Genomic DNA, 20130 nt, shown 5'->3' on the forward strand with positions numbered 1-20130 from the left:
TCTATTCTCTATAAATACAAATGAATCCCAACCCGTTCTGTTGTTTCCCCTGTATCGCAATCAACGTCAGTTTATCGCACTTTACCATGGTTCCTGGTGGCTTGGGATCGTTTCATCTTGGTTTCACCTAATAAAGCAATGCACTATTAACGTTACTTAGTAGCCATTGCTGATTATTTTAGTTGTAGTAGGTATGTCTGTCATTTTAAAAAAGAACTCCTTTAATTATATAATTTCCTTTCTGTTTTAGATGCAGTGTTTGATTTGCACACATTAATTCGTATTTTATAATAATACATCCTCCATGATTTGACACCTCCAGTCCGTCCATCATGTTGAAACACCACAGTCAGCAAACCAAACCTTCAATCCTCCTCACGTCGGTAATTATAAATCTATGATAGCAAAAGAATACAGTCATCTCACAGTTAGGTCAATGGCTAACATAGAGGTGTTTGCACCCAAAGGTCATGAGATTGAAACTAGCATTTTACAATTTTTGCCTTGCGTTTATTTTTTTCATGTGATGTCTTGCAGTGTCAACAAAGCACTTCTCACAGAAATGGTCACACATTGTGTTGTTTTACTTTTTGTAAAAATTATTTCCACATTGAAGTGTTTCAAGGACAAGGAGCTTTAGTTGAAGCAGATGAAATACGTCCAGTCCGCCACCAGATGCTGCTGTTCTGTGTGGTTTCAAAGCCCCAAATGTTTTGTTCATTCTTCCGGCACAATTACATGAACCCTGTGAAAGCTTCATGGTGCTTCTACTCCCATCCCCAACTGCTCAGTAAGGAAGGCAGAGTGGCACAAACAATACTTCTCATTGAGCTTTACTCAGTGCAGTGCTTAAGTATGCTGTGGTTGATGAATGAATGAGAGTCAGGTGTGTGGCACCCAGGAACTGTGCGCTGGGGTTGCTGGGAGCTGCAGTGTGGTTAGAACTCTGGAGACAGTTCCTGCCAGTGACCAGAGAAGGAGACAGAGCTCTTCTTCTGACAGCTGGCCCTTTAGTCAAAAGTGACTTCCCCAGAACAAGCTTTCATTCAGCTTGTTCTGTCAGCCAGATGCACATGAGGCTGTGCAATCACTACCCAGTGTAATGCAATCCTTTTAAACTTAGTTTTGGGACTGGTAGAAATTCCAGTTTTCAATCAGTCTGCCAGCTCATAGTGTGAGTTACCAGTACTTCCTGTGCATGATCTTTCATTTCTTCCCATTTTTCTAGTGAACCTTTTGAACAAGAAATATATGGAACTGATGATCTGCCATTTGTTGCCAACCTGTCACTTCTTCTTTATACATTAACCTTTTTGCTTCTGGTGTAAGTGACACAGTGCAGAAACTGGTTTCAACTTACCAATAAAAAATATTTATTGTACATTTTTGAAGGCCTAGTTTACTCACTACTTTGTCATATCTCCTGTCAGGACCAGGAGAACTTTTGTATCTTAATATGACAAGCAGATTGTCTGGAGACATGAAATCTTCATGGAGTGACACCCTGGTTTTGACTTTTTCCATTAGGTTTTTATCAGTCTGTCCAAGATCAGTGTTGGGCAGATCTAAATATAATGTGGTTTACCTCTGCCTTCTAGCAGATGTCCGTTTCTGGACAATATGGTGCTTGCATTCCCCCTTTTCTGGTGGGGTAAATTCATAATTTCAACCATATCATGACATTTCGTCCTAAAAGATTGAAAGGACAGTTTGGTGCTAGAACCACAGGAATGAATGTTGTTTTTTTAATATCAGGATTTTCAAAACAAACTGGTTTACTCATGTGTTGAGTTTCTATCTGACCATCTGCAGATCTCATTTGTATTGGGTTTTTTTATTTGGGAAAATCACGGCAATGACTTCTTGTCACAGTTCTGAAAGTCCCTGAATCACAAAGAGAAACAAATGGATGGCCCTGAACATAAATAGTTATCTATGGCTTTTCCATAAGACAAACCTCAGTGAGATCTAAAAATTCCTCACTTTCTGGTTGAGTTTCTGGTTCAGATTCATCTTTTAATTTTTTTTTTTTACCAGCTAGTTAATCTGATTTCTTCCTTCCATGAAAATCCCTCGCCCAGTGATCTCTCTGTCCACATACCCAACATCCATCACGATCCTTCTCTGACCGTCTGTTGCCACTTCCTCTAAAATGTTCTCTTCCACGTCCACGACTTCTTCTTCTGTTCCTGTTCCGTTCAAAAAAGACATCACTGCTTTCATCCAGCCAGAATGGATCTGCACTTTGAGTCCTAAATTTCTTTTTATTCACCATCACTTTTTCTGCATGAACATCAAAATTCATAAACTGTTGCAGTCCTCCTGTTGGCAGATCTATGTAATGTTTCTTTACACAGTCTGCGATCTGGTCTCATAGCTTGCAGTAAAGCTTGTTTCAGCTGCTGTCTATAGGGACCATAATCATTATCATCCTCTCTGAGTCCGTTATTAGTTTTGAACGCTTCTTCAAATCTGACTCTAAAACAAGACACTAGCTCTTCATCTTTTTGCTTTGTTAGCCCAATTTTTCCATAATTGGGTCTTACTGGAAAGGCTTCTCTAATTCTTTAATCTTAAAGTGTGAGTCTTTGAATCAACTCAAGACTGTTGTGCAGTAGAGGTCTGGGAGAATCATCATCATCCATAGGGCTCCAGTTTCTCTTTACTTTCGCCCAGTCTACTTTCATAGCAGTCACCATGCTTCTTGACATTCAATGCCATTCAGATGGTAAGCTCTCTTAACTTCCATCATTTGTTGATGAAAGTCCTCTGTATTTTCTCGGTGAGGAATAACTCCCTCCACTGTCTTCCTAACATCCTCTACTGTCCAGGTCCTAAACACAAGAAGTGTAGGTCTCCGCCCATCTTCTCCAACGCTAGGTTTGGGCACTTTGATCATTGGATATGTTTCTGCCATTTCTGATGATCCTCCAGCTTCTTCCAATCCAACCCCGTAGTTCTTCTCCACTCTTGTTTTGTCCCTTTTCCTCTAAATGTCATTTTTCCTTTTTCTGGTTTGTTTAAATCAGTCAGGAGTGGGTAATAACCTGTCAACCGAGGAACAGTCGGCTCCTGATAAGGAGATGGGGAGAAATCCGCTGGATTCTGCTTCCCCCTCTCTTGTCTTTCTTCCTCAACAGGTTGCAGCTGTCCTGCATGTGCTGCAGGGGTCTGCGTTTGGTCACAACTGACTCATCGGCTACGTCCGAATCCCTCATTACTCACTTGAACCTGGATGAGATCTTTCCATATATTTTAGATCTCCTGTTAATTGGAGTTTCCTATTTGAATTCCCCATTTTTTAAATTAATTTATTATTATTATTATTTATTTTTTTATTTATTTATTCATTCTAGTCACATTCTGGTGATCAGAACCAACTGAGAATGCCGGACCCAGTGATCGGACCAGACGATTGGCTTTCTTCCGGGGATCTATTCTCACGGGCTGTGCACAGTCTTCATTATCCGCGGTTCGCTCCCAGGGACGCAGATATGTTATATTCCAAATTTGAAGGACCAAAGAAAGTCAGATAAATTCATCTAGACAGTAAAGAAAAACACAGTAAGAGACCACACCAACAAGCAAAGTCTCTTGTTCACAAGGGAGAAAGACAAGTGTGACGGAGGACTCCCATCACCCCTTTCTCTCTCCAAGGACTGCTGCTCTCTGTGCTCCTTTTATTGAAAATACAAGTAGGAGGTTACAATTTACAAGCAGAGGAACAAAGTTGAAACGTTCATTAAGGGTGTCGTATAATGAACTTATTGGTTATGTTTTCAATTCCAACAGCATCTTACCTTATCTGTTGAGGACAGTGTGTCGTGAAACCCACTCATCCTAGTTTGGGGTAAGAAGCAGGCAATGAAACACAGAAGAACTGTTGCTGTAAAGGTAAAAAGGTCATCTGTGAACTACACTTTGAATTAACATTTAAAAACACTATTAAAAACAATGCTAGAAAAAAAAACAATTTCTTTCACAGCAGGAGAGATTAAATAGTTTAACAGGCCGCGTATGGCACCTGGGTCATAGTTTGTCCACCCCTGCTCTCAACTCTGACTTAAGGTACACAAACAGAATTTGCATTAAAATAACTCAATGAAAGTGATGGCCTTCATAGCATTATCAAATGTTTTTCATATGATCTGTTCCAGCTTTTGTTGCAGCACATGAGACTAAATTGAACTTTTTCTTTGTTTTGTATCCACATAATTAACATGATATCACCTGATTTCTTATATTTATGCTCAGATAAGCTCTGAGTCTTTTTATGTTTGCATTGTTCAAATGAAACATTCATGAGTCTCAAGACTGCCATTATGTAAAGGCCGTGAAGGGAAAAATGTTTTCAGACCAGTTTTCTGAACTTTTCCGGGCTCAGATTAAACACACCAGAGGATAAATAAAGAGCATTAAAAATAAAAACAATCTTTGTTATAATCTCTCTTTCAGCATTCCTAAAGGTCAGAGGTCAAGTCTTAGATGTGACATGATATGATAAACCTGTGTTGCAACTATGACTGTTCATACAGTAAGGGTGGAATTTGAGTCAATAAGGCATTTTTTCACAGGAGAGGCATTCAAAGTCACGCTTATGAATCTTCTTCAGAAGTCTTCATTCTCACGTCTTTTGTTTATTTTGTTTATTTTGTTTATTTATTTGGAGCCCCATTAGCTTCCACAAAGTGGTCGCTAGTCTTCCTGGGGTCCATACACAAAAAAATACATACATTTTACCAATTTCACAAAAACCAAAACTGATTTCAGAAAATACAGTGACTAATTCATCATATTTACCTTAAAAGCTTCACATGTTAAAATAAGTTAAAACAATTTCATTTTTATACCAGCATATCAAAACACATAGCAACATAACCTCAACAATAATACATAGCATATCATTCAAATTGTTAGTTATTGTAAGTGGTCCATGTATCTTAGTTTTAAAATCTTTTTGAAATGATATTTGTTACTAATAAGCCTTGTCCTTACAGACACTTGATTCCATGCAACAGAAGATCTAAACAGCACTGTTCTTCTCATATAGTTAGATCTTGAAAAAGGAACAATCAAATCACCAGAGCTGACCTGACGAGTTTGATATTGGTGACAATACCCACTGTATAAAACTTTGTTTACCAAATATTGTGGACATTTTTTAAAAATGACATTGTGCATCAAGCATTGAAGACTGAGTTGTACTTTGTCTTTTACCATCAACCAACCTAAAATGGTATGCATCTCGTTCACATTGGTCCAAAAAGAGCAACCAAGAGCCACCCTGGCAGCTCGATTTTGGGCAAGTTGTAATTTTTTTAGATGCCCCTGTGTCGCACTAGACCAAATGACTGGGCAATACTCCAGATGTGACAAAACCAAAGACTGTACAACTGTCCTCATGACTGAAGGTGGACAATATTGCGCACACCTCCGAGCCAGGGCGATTCCTCTGCCCATCTTGGATACTATGTGATTAATCTGATCTGTCCAAGAGAGCTGATCATCTAATTTGATGCCCAGAAGCTTGGTTTTAGTCACTTGTTCAACTAAACTATTGTCAATCCTCAAATTCAGGTAACATGGTGCATTCAATAAATATTTTGTACCGAAAACGATGCATTTTGTTTTAGATGTATTAAGAACCAATTTATTCAACTTAACCCAATTGGTGACTAAATTAAGTTGATTCTGTAGGGCTGTATTGAGCTCTGGCCCAGTAGTAGATGCACAGAATAAAGTCGCATCATCTGCATATAACACCACTTCTGCATTTCTAATCTCCTGGGACATATCATTTACAAACACTGAAAATAAAAGTGGACCCAAACAACTACCTTGTGGAACCCCACATGACATAAACTTTGTTTCAGACAAGCTGCCATTGAAGAGGACTTTCTGTGTTCTGCCATTAAGATAATTTCTTATCAGTGAAAGAGCCAATTGTGAAAATCCATAACATTTGAGCTTTGCCAACAGAATATCATGGTCGATTACATCAAAAGCAGCTGTGAAATCTAAAAGTACCGCACCCACATATTTTTTATCATCCAAATGTGTTAACCACTGGTCTACCATATGTACTAATGCCGTATTGGTTGAATGACCTGGTCTGTAGGCATGCTGTGCACTAGTAAACAGATCATTTGAGATAAAGTAATGTAGCATTTGATTAAATATCAACCTTTCAAAAATTTTACTCAAAACAGGGAGAACATGAACTGGTCTGCAGTTTGAAGCAGTAAACTCTGACTTTTCATCCTTAATTAGAGGTATAATTTTTGATTGTTTCCATTGGTCAGGAAACACACCACTGATCAGTGCTCTATTAAAAATATGACATATTGGTTTGTCCAAAACATTTGCAACTATTTTAAGGATTCTACCATCAATGTAATCAATACCTGGTGTTTTATCGTCAGGTAATGAGAGAAGCAAATCTTGAACATTATTCTCACTAACAGTGTCGAACACCAAGGAACAAGCTTTATTTTCCATTGTCAATTGAATATTTTGACAAGGAGAGCTTATATCCTGTGCTACCATAGAGGATCTCAGCTTTTCAACTTTGTTAATAAAAAAGTCATTCAAATGATTGGCAATATCAAATGGTTTACTGACACTAATGCCACCAATTTCCATATTCAAATTAAAAGTCTTTGTTTTTTTGCACATCAGTTCTTGTAACACTTTCCACAATCTTTTACTGTCATTCATGGAACCACAAATTTTTTGTCCAAAATATTCTTTTTTTTTCAAAAAGTTTAATTTTGTAACTTTATTCCTTAATATGCGATAGTTTGTATAATCCTCTACATGTTTAGAGTTGGAAGCCACCTTTTTTGCGTTGTCTCTGTCATGGCCTGGCAGCTACTCCCTCCTCCCCCCTCCTTTCTCTGTTGGACGCGACCAGCTGGATCCACTCACCTCATCTACACCTTCCTTCATAAGCTCCTCCTGGATCATCAGCCGGTGCCAGTTCGTTGTTCCTCCTATGGTGCATAGTCTGGTCAGCTCATGTTTGTTGTCTCAGTTTCTAAGAACCAAGCTCATGTTTTTGTCTTCGCTCTGCTTCAGGACTTTAACCTTCCGGATCCTCACCTGGTCGCAGTCCTTCCACGTTGCAGTCACGCCAACCCTGAAACCTCCAGCCAGCCGCCTCGCCTCGCCTTGCTTCAAGCTTCGCCCACGCCATCTCAAGTAACCTCCAGCCTGCGTCTCGTCTCGTCTGGATTCAAGCCTCGCTCTCGCCGCAGTTCACCCTCGAGGAGATTCCCGCTCAAGATTTCCACCAGCCTGCTCACGCCCTCTCTGCCTGAGGAAGGAAGCCCTGTCAATCTCACGTTCAAATTAAACCACTTAATACTTACCGTTGTGTCAAGTCTCATTCCGGGTTCCAGCATCTGGGTCATTCCTGAACTCTCGTTCGAATCATGACAGAACGAACTGGCCAAACACCTGACCCAGCTGACCCGGAGGGACTTCGTCACGCCATTGCCTTCCAAGGTAACTTGTTGAATCGCCAAGCTGACGCTTTGACGCAAATGTCCTCCGCCCAGCAGGAACTATTTCGCCGTCTCGACGGCATAACGCAATCGCTAATGGAACTGACCGGGCAAACCACTAACCTCGCCTCCGGTGCCGCCTCCACTTCTTCCGGCAACAGTGCCACTTCCGCTTCCCAGTTTTCCCCGGAAAACGTCCGTCTACAGCCGGAACCCTTTTTCGGGGATGTTTCTGCCTGTGGAGGGTTCCTACTACAATGTGACCTGATTTTCCAACAAGCTCCCAGGTATTATCATGCCGATCACGCTCGCATTTCATTAATAGTAAATTCTCTCCGCAGAAAGGCGCTGCAATGGGCTCAAGCCTTCCTGGCCTCTCATCCCATCACGCATCTCCCATTCGAACGCTTCCTGGGAGAATTCCGTCTCGTCTTCGACCGACCCCGAAGGCAGGAAGAAGCCACCCGGCGGTTGCTAAGTCTCAAACAAGGCAACCGCCCGGTAAGCGAACACCTCATAGACTTTCGAATTTTTGCTGTCGAGGCTGGATGGCCGGATCCCGCGCTCAAGGGAATTTTTTACCAGTCCTTGAATGAGCGCATTAAAGACCACCTTTGTACCCAGCCAGAGACGGACACTTTTGAAGAACTCGTCACAGCCGCCTTAAGGTCAGACCTTCGCCTCCGGGAACGCCAGACTGAGCAGAAAAGTAAGCCTCCGTCATCCCTTGTCAATTCCGTTCGTCACTTACCTCTGGTTGCTCCAGCTAAACCAGCTTCACTTCCTGTTAGACTAGAAAAACCCATGCAAATAGGTCACTCCAAGCTCTCCCTAGAGGAGAGAAAGACACGTCGTGATGAGGGATTATGTTTTTACTGCGGGCAGGCGGGTCATCAGGTCCCACAATGCGCTGTTCGTTTAAATTCCCCGAACCCCCCGTTAAGTGACAGGCCACGGGGGGTTAATTCTGAAACTTTTCATGTTCCCAAGTTTCTGTATGTTCCTGTCAAGATCTGTAATCAGAGCAAGATTTTGGAAACCAAAGCACTTATTGACTCTGGGGCCGAACATAGTTTAATGGACCAAAGTCTCGTTCATGAACTCTCCCTCCCTGTCGAAGTCCTCGACAACGCTGTAAATACTGCAGGGCTGGGGGGCAAACAATTGTCACGCATCACCAAACGTACCGGTCCGGTTCTCGTTTTTACCTCCGGTAACCACCGGGAGTACCATCACTTCTTCATCACCCAATGTCCGCAGACACCCTTAATTCTCGGGTTCTCTTGGCTCCAAAAGCACAACCCCTGTTTAGATTGGGGGTCATCCCGCGTTTCCAACTGGAGCACCTACTGTATGGCTAATTGTCTGCAGTCGGCTGTACCCCACACCAAGTTACCTGACCCAGGGTCTAATAAAGAAATCGATCTGACTAACATACCCACCTGTTACCATGACCTACGTTCTGTTTTCTGCAAATCCAGGGCTAGTGCCTTACCTCCACATCGTCCGTACGACTGCGCCATCGAGTTGCTTAATGGAGCACCTCTCCCTAAGAGCAAATTGTACAATCTTTCTGGTCCGGAGAAGAGCTCCATGGAGGCTTATATTCAGGAGGCACTATCCCTGGGTCACATACGTCCTTCTTGTTCTCCAGTCGCTGCTGGTTTCTTTTTTGTGGAGAAGAAGGATAAGACCTTGCGTCCGTGTATTGATTTTAGAGAATTAAACCAGATCACAGTCAAAGATAAGTACTCCCTACCGTTACTCGAGTCTGTTTTCAACTCCGTTCAGCAAGCTATGATTTTCACGAAGCTGGATCTCAGGAACGCTTATCACCTTGTACGCATGCGTGAAGGTGATGAGTGGAAAACGGCGTTCAACACTCCGTTGGGCCACTTTGAATACCTAGTGATGCCGTTTGGTCTCACCAACGCTCCTGCAGTGTTCCAGCGGTTGGTGAATGACGTTCTCAGGGATTTTCTGAACCGGTTTGTCTTCGTGTATCTCGACGATATTCTTGTCTTTTCCGCCAACGAGACACAACACGAACATCACGTCCGTCTCGTCCTAGAACGACTTCTCGCCAATCAGTTATTCGTCAAGGCCGAGAAGTGTGCTTTCCACGTTTCCTCCGTCCCCTTCTTGGGTTATATCATTGAGGCGGGTAATATCCGCCCCGACCCTGCCAAGATCGAGGCCGTCGTTCAGTGGGAGACACCCCAATCCCGCAAGAAACTCCAACAGTTCCTTGGGTTCTCTAATTTCTACCGTCGTTTCATTCGGGATTATAGTACCATTGCTGCTCCCCTCACACGGCTTACTTCCACCAATCGCCCCTTCATCTGGGACCCTGCCGCTGATGCCGCTTTCAAACGGCTCAAAACCCTTTTCGTATCCGCTCCTATCCTCATTCAACCCGATGTGTCCAAGCAATTTATTGTGGAGGTCGATGCCTCAGACTCTGGAGTGGGAGCTGTGTTATTCCAGCGCGAGGACAGTACCGGGAAGCTCAAACCATGCGCCTTCTTTTCGCGCAAGTTAAGCCCAACGGAACAAAATTACGATGTGGGCAATCGTGAATTGTTGGCAATCAAGCTCGCGTTGGAAGAATGGCGCCACTGGCTGGAGGGGGCGGAACAGCAATTCATCATCTGGACCGACCACAAAAACTTGGCTTACCTGCGCAGTGCTAGACGGCTCAACTCACGCCAGGCCAGATGGTGTCTATTTTTCGATCGTTTCAACTTTATCATCTCCTACCGACCGGGCAGTCGTAACGTCAAGCCGGATGCCTTGTCTCGGATTCACTCCATCACTGAAAACCGCACGGACTCTACCATACTGCCTACGTCATGTTTTGTAGGGAACCTCACTTGGGAAATCGAATCCAAGGTGCAGCAGGCCCAGAATGAGATCCCCGCCGGGGTCGTCAGTCCTTCGGGCACTCTCTACGTTCCTGACTCCCTCAGGTCCGACGTCCTCGCCTGGGGTCATACCTCCCGTATTGCCTGCCACGGTGGGGTTTATCGCACCATTCGTCTCCTGAGGCGTCGCTTCTTCTGGCCCACCTTAGAACGCGATGTGAAGGAGTACATTGCTGCCTGCACCACGTGTGCCCGCTCAAAGACCTCCAACAGACCTCCCTCTGGTCTTCTGCAACCCCTGCCTGTCCCGAGCCGCCCCTGGTCCCACATAGCGGTGGACTTTGTTACAGGGCTACCACCTTCTCACGGCCACACAGTTATACTCACCGTCATTGATCGCTTCTCCAAGGCCGCCCAGTTTATCCCTCTCCCTCAGTTGCCCACCGTTTCCGAGACCGCCGACGCCCTCGTCGATAACGTCTTCAGGCATCACGGTATACCTTGTGACATTGTCTCTGATCGTGGTCCCCAGTTCACGTCCCAGGTCTGGAAGGCTTTCTGCTCTGCCCTGGGGGCCACGGTCAGTTTGACCTCCGGTTACCACCCTCAGGCTAACGGCCAAGCGGAGCGGGCCAATCAAGAGCTGGAGGCCGCTCTCAGGTGCCTGGCGTCCCAAAATCAATCTGACTGGTCAAAGTATCTGGTTTGGGCAGAATATGCCCACAACAATCATTCCTCCACCGCCACGGGCTTGTCCCCTTTTGAGGCCTCTCTGGGTTACTCACCCCCACTGTTTCCTTCCCAGGAATTGGATCTGGCGGTGCCCTCGGTCCAGCTCCATCTTCAACGTTGTCGGGACATCTGGCTTCAGACCAGGGCCGCCCTTCTCCGTACCGCCGAGGGTAACCGCCAGATAGCCAACCGCCACAGGGGGGTGAGTCCAGATTACCAACCTGGTCAGAAGGTGTGGTTGTCCTCCCGCAACATTCCCCTCCAGGCTTCGTCCCGTAAATTATCCCCCAGGTTTATTGGTCCCTACACCATTGAGCGGGTCATCAACCCCTCATGTGTTCGACTTCGTCTCCCGGCTGCCCTACAGATCCACCCAACATTTCACGTGTCACAGATCAAACCAGTCTCTGAGAGCCCGTTGTGCCCGCCGTCCACTTCCCCGCCACCCGCCCGTACCATCGATGGGGCTCCCGCCTTCACGGTCTCTGCTGTCTTGGACGTCCGGCGTCGTGGTCGTGGAGTCCAATTTTTGGTGGACTGGGAGGGGTATGGTCCGGAGGAACGTTCGTGGATCTCGCGTTCGCTCATCCTGGACCATACCCTCATCGACGACTTCTACGCTGCCCATCCTGATCGTCGCCCTGGACCGCCTGGTGGCGGTCGTTGAGGGGGGGGTACTGTCATGGCCTGGCAGCTACTCCCTCCTCCCCCCTCCTTTCTCTGTTGGACGCGACCAGCTGGATCCACTCACCTCATCTACACCTTCCTTCATAAGCTCCTCCTGGATCATCAGCCGGTGCCAGTTCGTTGTTCCTCCTATGGTGCATAGTCTGGTCAGCTCATGTTTGTTGTCTCAGTTTCTAAGAACCAAGCTCATGTTTTTGTCTTCGCTCTGCTTCAGGACTTTAACCTTCCGGATCCTCACCTGGTCGCAGTCCTTCCACGTTGCAGTCACGCCAACCCTGAAACCTCCAGCCAGCCGCCTCGCCTCGCCTTGCTTCAAGCTTCGCCCACGCCATCTCAAGTAACCTCCAGCCTGCGTCTCGTCTCGTCTGGATTCAAGCCTCGCTCTCGCCGCAGTTCACCCTCGAGGAGATTCCCGCTCAAGATTTCCACCAGCCTGCTCACGCCCTCTCTGCCTGAGGAAGGAAGCCCTGTCAATCTCACGTTCAAATTAAACCACTTAATACTTACCGTTGTGTCAAGTCTCATTCCGGGTTCCAGCATCTGGGTCATTCCTGAACTCTCGTTCGAATCATGACAGTCTCTCCGCTTCATGAGTGATAATAATTCCTCATCTAACCATGGAGCACTATTACTTTTTACCGTTCTTTTACGAAGTGGAGCATGTTTCTCAACAATCTTTCCAAACGTTGCCATAAAAATGTTCAAAGAAGCATTTACATCAATTTCCTGCACAACTGTAGACCAATTCGAACTTTTGATATCATCAATAAATAGATTGGGATTAAAATGTTTATAGGATCTGCGATACATGATTCTTCCACCGGATTTAGGCATTTTTGTTTGCTTTGTAATGGCTATCAAATTATGATCAGAACACCCTACTCCAATAGAAACTGCCTGGGAGCATAAATCAGGAACGTTAGTGTAAATGTGATCTATGCAGGTTGATTTAGATGAATTATCCATAGCAATTCTAGTTGGTTGTGTCATGACCTGTTTAAGATTACATGTATTAGCCATTGTAATGATCTTTTCAAACAAAAAACTTTTCTTTGAAAACCAGTCTATATTAAAGTCCCCAAGAAGAAACATTTCCCCACATTTATTTGAGACCATTTCCATATTTTCACATATTTTTTGTAAGTATTCTGCATTGGAGCTAGGTGGTCTGTAACAACAACCGACCAGTGTTGGTTTACTAAATGGAAGATTAATTTGCAACCATATTACTTCGATGTCTCTGCTCATTAACTCTGATTTTAGGGTAGCAACAATATTCTCCTTGACATAAAATGCTACTCCTCCACCATTTTGATTCCTATCTCTTCTGTATAATCTGTACCCATCAACATTTAGCATTGAGTTTTCAAAAGTACTATCTAGGTGTGTTTCAGATAAGGCTAAGACATGAATATTTTCAGTCAAACATATTTGTGTGATTTCATTAATCTTGTTTCTCAAGCTACATATATTTAAGTGTGCTAAAACTATACCTGTTTTGTGGCCCATTTGCAACTAAACACAACATATTTGCATTAATACAAAACTTTGAACATACATGACAATAGACAGTTCTCTTGGTCATTTAATCCGATTATTGCCTCTGTTCATTTACAGGCCAGATAACAAGTTTGTCATACCTTAACTCAGCTCTTTCCCCTTTTTCTCTGGCTGCTTTCAGCTGGGGCAGCAATTCCCTTCTCCTCTGCTGCACCACATCTGAAAAGTCTTCATTGACATATATACTTGTTCCCTTTAACTTTTTGGTTGAGGAAAGTATACGCTGGCGGTCCTTGAACCTGAGAAGCTTGACAAAAATCTTTCTAGGCCTTCGTCCGTCTTGAAACTTTCCCAGTCGATGTACTTTCTCAATTTCAATGTTTGAGCCATCTAGACCCAATTTCTCAGACAGCATTTGTTGGATCTTGATTTCTAATCCACCAGTGGTTTCTCCTTTTTCTTCTGCGATCCCATCAATTAGAAGATTAGATCTCCTTGACTGGTTTTCAAGATAGTCCAACTTATGAAACAAGTCCTCCATTTCCTTCTTGAGCTTTGCAATGTCATTTTCAATTGCTTTGATTTTTACATCAGTACCTTTATATGTAGATGTCACCTCTTCCACAATGCCCTGGGTGAATTGTAGGCTTGTTTTCAGTTCATGGACTTCTTTGATAACACCATCCAACCTTTTTGTATTTCCATCCATGATGATCTGAATAAAACTCTTGAAGTTCTCTTGTTGCTGTTGTAGCATTTCTTTGTAGAATTCCTTTTGCTGATCCATTAAATGGCTCAGTGTACTCATGGTCACAATAGCATCCTCATCAAGCAATGTTTTACTTGGTTTGGGAGGCATTATTTCTCACTCACTCTTACCAAGATGTACCAAGGAAATATTAAAGTGAGGAGGTTTTTTAGGCCTCGAGGCCTAGAAGCCTGCAGCCCCAACGTGATCAATTGCAAATGTTAAAGTTCCATACAACCTCAATGTTGTTAGAATCTCCAATACTCAGTCCCACCACTGATGTCAACCGAGTATCAGCTTTATGTAATAATCTCAAAAGGATTACGTTGATTTTGAGTAGATTCTGAGAGGCCAAGGATTCAGACAGAAGCCACGGCAGCCATCTTGTTCACCTCACAGATTTGTCACGCTTATGAATCTTCTTCAGAAGTCTTCATTCTCACGTCTTTTGTAGTGTGGAACAACATTGACCAAAATTCAAACCAGTTAGGTTCAGCACAAAAAAGGTAAATAATCACAACTAACTTTTTAAACACTTTTGTGTTGTCTTTGAGTAAGCTTAGGATGTATTAGAATGAAAATTACATAAATGTAACAAATAGACAAGAAAAAAAGACTTTTTTAACATTGCTCACTATATTGGACCAAAAAGAAGACTGGACGAAAACAAATCTCAAGGTTTTTTTTACTCAAAAGGGAAAAAAGTACACTCCATATTGGAAAGTATTGAACAGTGCAAATTTTCCACCAGTTTGATTTAAAAATGTAAAAGTTTGATAGCTTTTTTTTTTTATTTGAGTCATGCAGGCCAAGCCCGAGGTCACTTTCACACTGAAATGTTTGGTTCAAACCAGCATTTCCTCCAAAGCTCTCAGTCTTTCTGTCTGCTGTGAAGGTGAGCGGACCAAACAAGTGAACTCTGGTTGACCTGAAAACAAGGATCTCGTTTTGCTTGCAAGCAAACCCTGGTGTGACTCAGTTACAGAATGAGTGCACTCAAACTATTCAGTTTGACTAGCTAGTGGCTTTGAAACAAGTGTGTTATTACTTTATTTTACCCGTTCCCTTCAGAATCCCTGTGAGGTGAAAAGAACTGGACAGGTCTCCTGTGCGACAGAAGTAATTTTCAAACTGATCCATTTGATGTTTCAGTTTTGGAATCACGAGTAAAACAAAAACTGCTGAATGGAAGAAAAGCAAAAGACGTCAGGGGATCTTTATATCCAGTAAACATAGAAGGAAACGAAAATAAAGACACGGAGTCAAGATATTCATAGAAAAAAAGAGAACATTGTGAATAATTTCCTTCCCTATAAGTACCTTGAGGTCAAGACCCACAGCTTTCATCTACATATGTATTTTTACAGTAAGAGCTTTTTAACAAAGATCCCCCTTTAAAAGCTGAAAAAAATGCAACCTGCGCATCAAGCTCAGTATTTTTTTATTCTATGTGCTTCTTTTACAGTCATCTTCATTCGTGATTTTAAAATGTCTGCACACATGGGCTGAACTCTGAACAGCTGTTTTGGTGTTTTATCGTCAGGTAATGAGAGAAGCAAATCTTGAACATTATTCTCACTAACAGTGTCGAACACCAAGGAACAAGCTTTATTTTCCATTGTCAATTGAATATTTTGACAAGGAGAGCTTATATCCTGTGCTACCATAGAGGATCTCAGCTTTTCAACTTTGTTAATAAAAAAGTCATTCAAATGATTGGCAATATCAAATGGTTTACTGACACTAATGCCACCAATTTCCATATTCAAATTAAAAGTCTTTGTTTTTTTGCACATCAGTTCTTGTAACACTTTCCACAATCTTTTACTGTCATTCATGGAACCACAAATTTTTTGTCCAAAATATTCTTTTTTTTTCAAAAAGTTTAATTTTGTAACTTTATTCCTTAATATGCGATAGTTTGTATAATCCTCTACATGTTTAGAGTTGGAAGCCACCTTTTTTGCGTTGTCTCTCCGCTTCATGAGTGATAATAATTCCTCATCTAACCATGGAGCACTATTACTTTTTACCGTTCTTTTACGAAGTGGAGCATGTTTCTCAACAATCTTTCCAAACGTTGCCATAAAAATGTTCAAAGAAGCATTTACATCAATTTCCTGCACAACTGTAGACCAATTCGAACTTTTGATATCATCAATAAATAGATTGGGATTAAAATGTTTATAGGATCTGCGATACATGATTCTTCCACCGGATTTAGGCATTTTTGTTTGCTTTGTAATGGCTATCAAATTATGATCAGAACACCCTACTCCAATAGAAACTGCCTGGGAGCATAAATCAGGAACGTTAGTGTAAATGTGATCTATGCAGGTTGATTTAGATGAATTATCCATAGCAATTCTAGTTGGTTGTGTCATGACCTGTTTAAGATTACATGTATTAGCCATTGTAATGATCTTTTCAAACAAAAAACTTTTCTTTGAAAACCAGTCTATATTAAAGTCCCCAAGAAGAAACATTTCCCCACATTTATTTGAGACCATTTCCATATTTTCACATATTTTTTGTAAGTATTCTGCATTGGAGCTAGGTGGTCTGTAACAACAACCGACCAGTGTTGGTTTACTAAATGGAAGATTAATTTGCAACCATATTACTTCGATGTCTCTGCTCATTAACTCTGATTTTAGGGTAGCAACAATATTCTCCTTGACATAAAATGCTACTCCTCCACCATTTTGATTCCTATCTCTTCTGTATAATCTGTACCCATCAACATTTAGCATTGAGTTTTCAAAAGTACTATCTAGGTGTGTTTCAGATAAGGCTAAGACATGAATATTTTCAGTCAAACATATTTGTGTGATTTCATTAATCTTGTTTCTCAAGCTACATATATTTAAGTGTGCTAAAACTATACCTGTTTTGTGGCCCATTTGCAACTAAACACAACATATTTGCATTAATACAAAACTTTGAACATACATGACAATAGACAGTTCTCTTGGTCATTTAATCCGATTATTGCCTCTGTTCATTTACAGGCCAGATAACAAGTTTGTCATACCTTAACTCAGCTCTTTCCCCTTTTTCTCTGGCTGCTTTCAGCTGGGGCAGCAATTCCCTTCTCCTCTGCTGCACCACATCTGAAAAGTCTTCATTGACATATATACTTGTTCCCTTTAACTTTTTGGTTGAGGAAAGTATACGCTGGCGGTCCTTGAACCTGAGAAGCTTGACAAAAATCTTTCTAGGCCTTCGTCCGTCTTGAAACTTTCCCAGTCGATGTACTTTCTCAATTTCAATGTTTGAGCCATCTAGACCCAATTTCTCAGACAGCATTTGTTGGATCTTGATTTCTAATCCACCAGTGGTTTCTCCTTTTTCTTCTGCGATCCCATCAATTAGAAGATTAGATCTCCTTGACTGGTTTTCAAGATAGTCCAACTTATGAAACAAGTCCTCCATTTCCTTCTTGAGCTTTGCAATGTCATTTTCAATTGCTTTGATTTTTACATCAGTACCTTTATATGTAGATGTCACCTCTTCCACAATGCCCTGGGTGAATTGTAGGCTTGTTTTCAGTTCATGGACTTCTTTGATAACACCATCCAACCTTTTTGTATTTCCATCCATGATGATCTGAATAAAACTCTTGAAGTTCTCTTGTTGCTGTTGTAGCATTTCTTTGTAGAATTCCTTTTGCTGATCCATTAAATGGCTCAGTGTACTCATGGTCACAATAGCATCCTCATCAAGCAATGTTTTACTTGGTTTGGGAGGCATTATTTCTCACTCACTCTTACCAAGATGTACCAAGGAAATATTAAAGTGAGGAGGTTTTTTAGGCCTCGAGGCCTAGAAGCCTGCAGCCCCAACGTGATCAATTGCAAATGTTAAAGTTCCATACAACCTCAATGTTGTTAGAATCTCCAATACTCAGTCCCACCACTGATGTCAACCGAGTATCAGCTTTATGTAATAATCTCAAAAGGATTACGTTGATTTTGAGTAGATTCTGAGAGGCCAAGGATTCAGACAGAAGCCACGGCAGCCATCTTGTTCACCTCACAGATTTGTCACGCTTATGAATCTTCTTCAGAAGTCTTCATTCTCACGTCTTTTGTAGTGTGGAACAACATTGACCAAAATTCAAACCAGTTAGGTTCAGCACAAAAAAGGTAAATAATCACAACTAACTTTTTAAACACTTTTGTGTTGTCTTTGAGTAAGCTTAGGATGTATTAGAATGAAAATTACATAAATGTAACAAATAGACAAGAAAAAAAGACTTTTTTAACATTGCTCACTATATTGGACCAAAAAGAAGACTGGACGAAAACAAATCTCAAGGTTTTTTTTACTCAAAAGGGAAAAAAGTACACTCCATATTGGAAAGTATTGAACAGTGCAAATTTTCCACCAGTTTGATTTAAAAATGTAAAAGTTTGATAGCTTTTTTTTTTTATTTGAGTCATGCAGGCCAAGCCCGAGGTCACTTTCACACTGAAATGTTTGGTTCAAACCAGCATTTCCTCCAAAGCTCTCAGTCTTTCTGTCTGCTGTGAAGGTGAGCGGACCAAACAAGTGAACTCTGGTTGACCTGAAAACAAGGATCTCGTTTTGCTTGCAAGCAAACCCTGGTGTGACTCAGTTACAGAATGAGTGCACTCAAACTATTCAGTTTGACTAGCTAGTGGCTTTGAAACAAGTGTGTTATTACTTTATTTTACCCGTTCCCTTCAGAATCCCTGTGAGGTGAAAAGAACTGGACAGGTCTCCTGTGCGACAGAAGTAATTTTCAAACTGATCCATTTGATGTTTCAGTTTTGGAATCACGAGTAAAACAAAAACTGCTGAATGGAAGAAAAGCAAAAGACGTCAGGGGATCTTTATATCCAGTAAACATAGAAGGAAACGAAAATAAAGACACGGAGTCAAGATATTCATAGAAAAAAAGAGAACATTGTGAATAATTTCCTTCCCTATAAGTACCTTGAGGTCAAGACCCACAGCTTTCATCTACATATGTATTTTTACAGTAAGAGCTTTTTAACAAAGATCCCCCTTTAAAAGCTGAAAAAAATGCAACCTGCGCATCAAGCTCAGTATTTTTTTATTCTATGTGCTTCTTTTACAGTCATCTTCATTCGTGATTTTAAAATGTCTGCACACATGGGCTGAACTCTGAACAGCCCCCTCTGAATAACACAAGTCCAAGTGCAAGCAGAGATACAAGTTCTTTTGTTCTCAATTTAGGTACGGGCCTCCAATCTCAAATCCTACGTTATGGTTATACCTAAAAACAGCAGTGAGGATGAGCGGTTAAATCTAGACACAAGAATGGTCAGATCTGGTGGAAAAGATGCATAAATATTTAAGAACAGTATTAGGACATTGTTGTCAGTTTTTAGTCATAAACATTGTATTTTGAAGAAAAAGTAACCCTTTTTGGACCAATTTCCTGTTTCAATTTATAAGAAATATAAAATACATTAAACATGTTTAGTGGTTTCATTGTTACCGTAACATTGTGTAATAACATTTTTGGTCACTTTAAAGTCTATCAAGCCCTTATTAGTTTGAGATATTTTTGAGCGTTTCTACTATTCTACAATTTGCTGTAATAACTTACCTTTCAAAATAGTTTTTTGAGGCTTTTTATTCATTTGTTTTAGTACAACCCTTTTTTGGTACAAATTTTCTTTCATTATAATGGATGCTAATTTCACAATATACTTGAACTGTACAAAAACACAATTCAGAATACTGTATTTTGTCATTTTGTTTACTGAAAAAAATCACACAAATTAAGAACAAACAGTTTTGACATTTTACAACAAAGTTCAAAACTGCACAAACAAAATAAAAATGTAAAAAACAACAAACTATATAAAATGATCCATGAATTTATTAAGTGTGTCTCCTACAACATACAATACCACCTCACAGGCCTCAAGAAGTGTCTCTTCTTTTACCCACTGAAATGTCAAGAATTTGCCTTTAGCCATTGGTCCCATTGGGCCCCTTAATCGACCAGTGAACCATCCAGTGTGTACCATGCTTTTAACCAACAGTAGCTGGGATAGGCTCCAGCAACATATGACCCCCAAAAGGATTGAATGGA

General features: G+C 41.6%; 3 long non-coding RNA genes across 3 annotated transcripts; 2 read left to right on the forward strand and 1 right to left on the reverse strand.

Annotated features, from left to right (window-relative positions):
• Positions 1-6864: 6864 nt before the first annotated feature.
• On the forward strand, positions 6865-7369 carry LOC111947784 (uncharacterized). The gene is made up of 2 exons (XR_002873712.2): positions 6865-6997; positions 7078-7369. It is a non-coding gene; the product is annotated as an uncharacterized LOC111947784 (long non-coding RNA).
• Positions 6927-7702, reverse strand: LOC144994130 (uncharacterized). The gene is made up of 2 exons (XR_013657552.1): positions 7102-7702; positions 6927-6992 (listed from the first exon to the last, which is right to left on the reverse strand). It is a non-coding gene; the product is annotated as an uncharacterized LOC144994130 (long non-coding RNA).
• Positions 7703-11789: 4087 nt separating this feature from the next.
• On the forward strand, positions 11790-12294 carry LOC110015424 (uncharacterized). Its single transcript, XR_002290616.2, has 2 exons — positions 11790-11922; positions 12003-12294. It is a non-coding gene; the product is annotated as an uncharacterized LOC110015424 (long non-coding RNA).
• Positions 12295-20130: the final 7836 nt, after the last annotated feature.

This window comes from Oryzias latipes, chromosome 8 (assembly GCF_053564925.1).
Source record: "Oryzias latipes strain Hd-rR chromosome 8, Olatipes_Hd-rR_3.1".
Taxonomy (NCBI): domain Eukaryota; kingdom Metazoa; phylum Chordata; class Actinopteri; order Beloniformes; family Adrianichthyidae; genus Oryzias; species Oryzias latipes.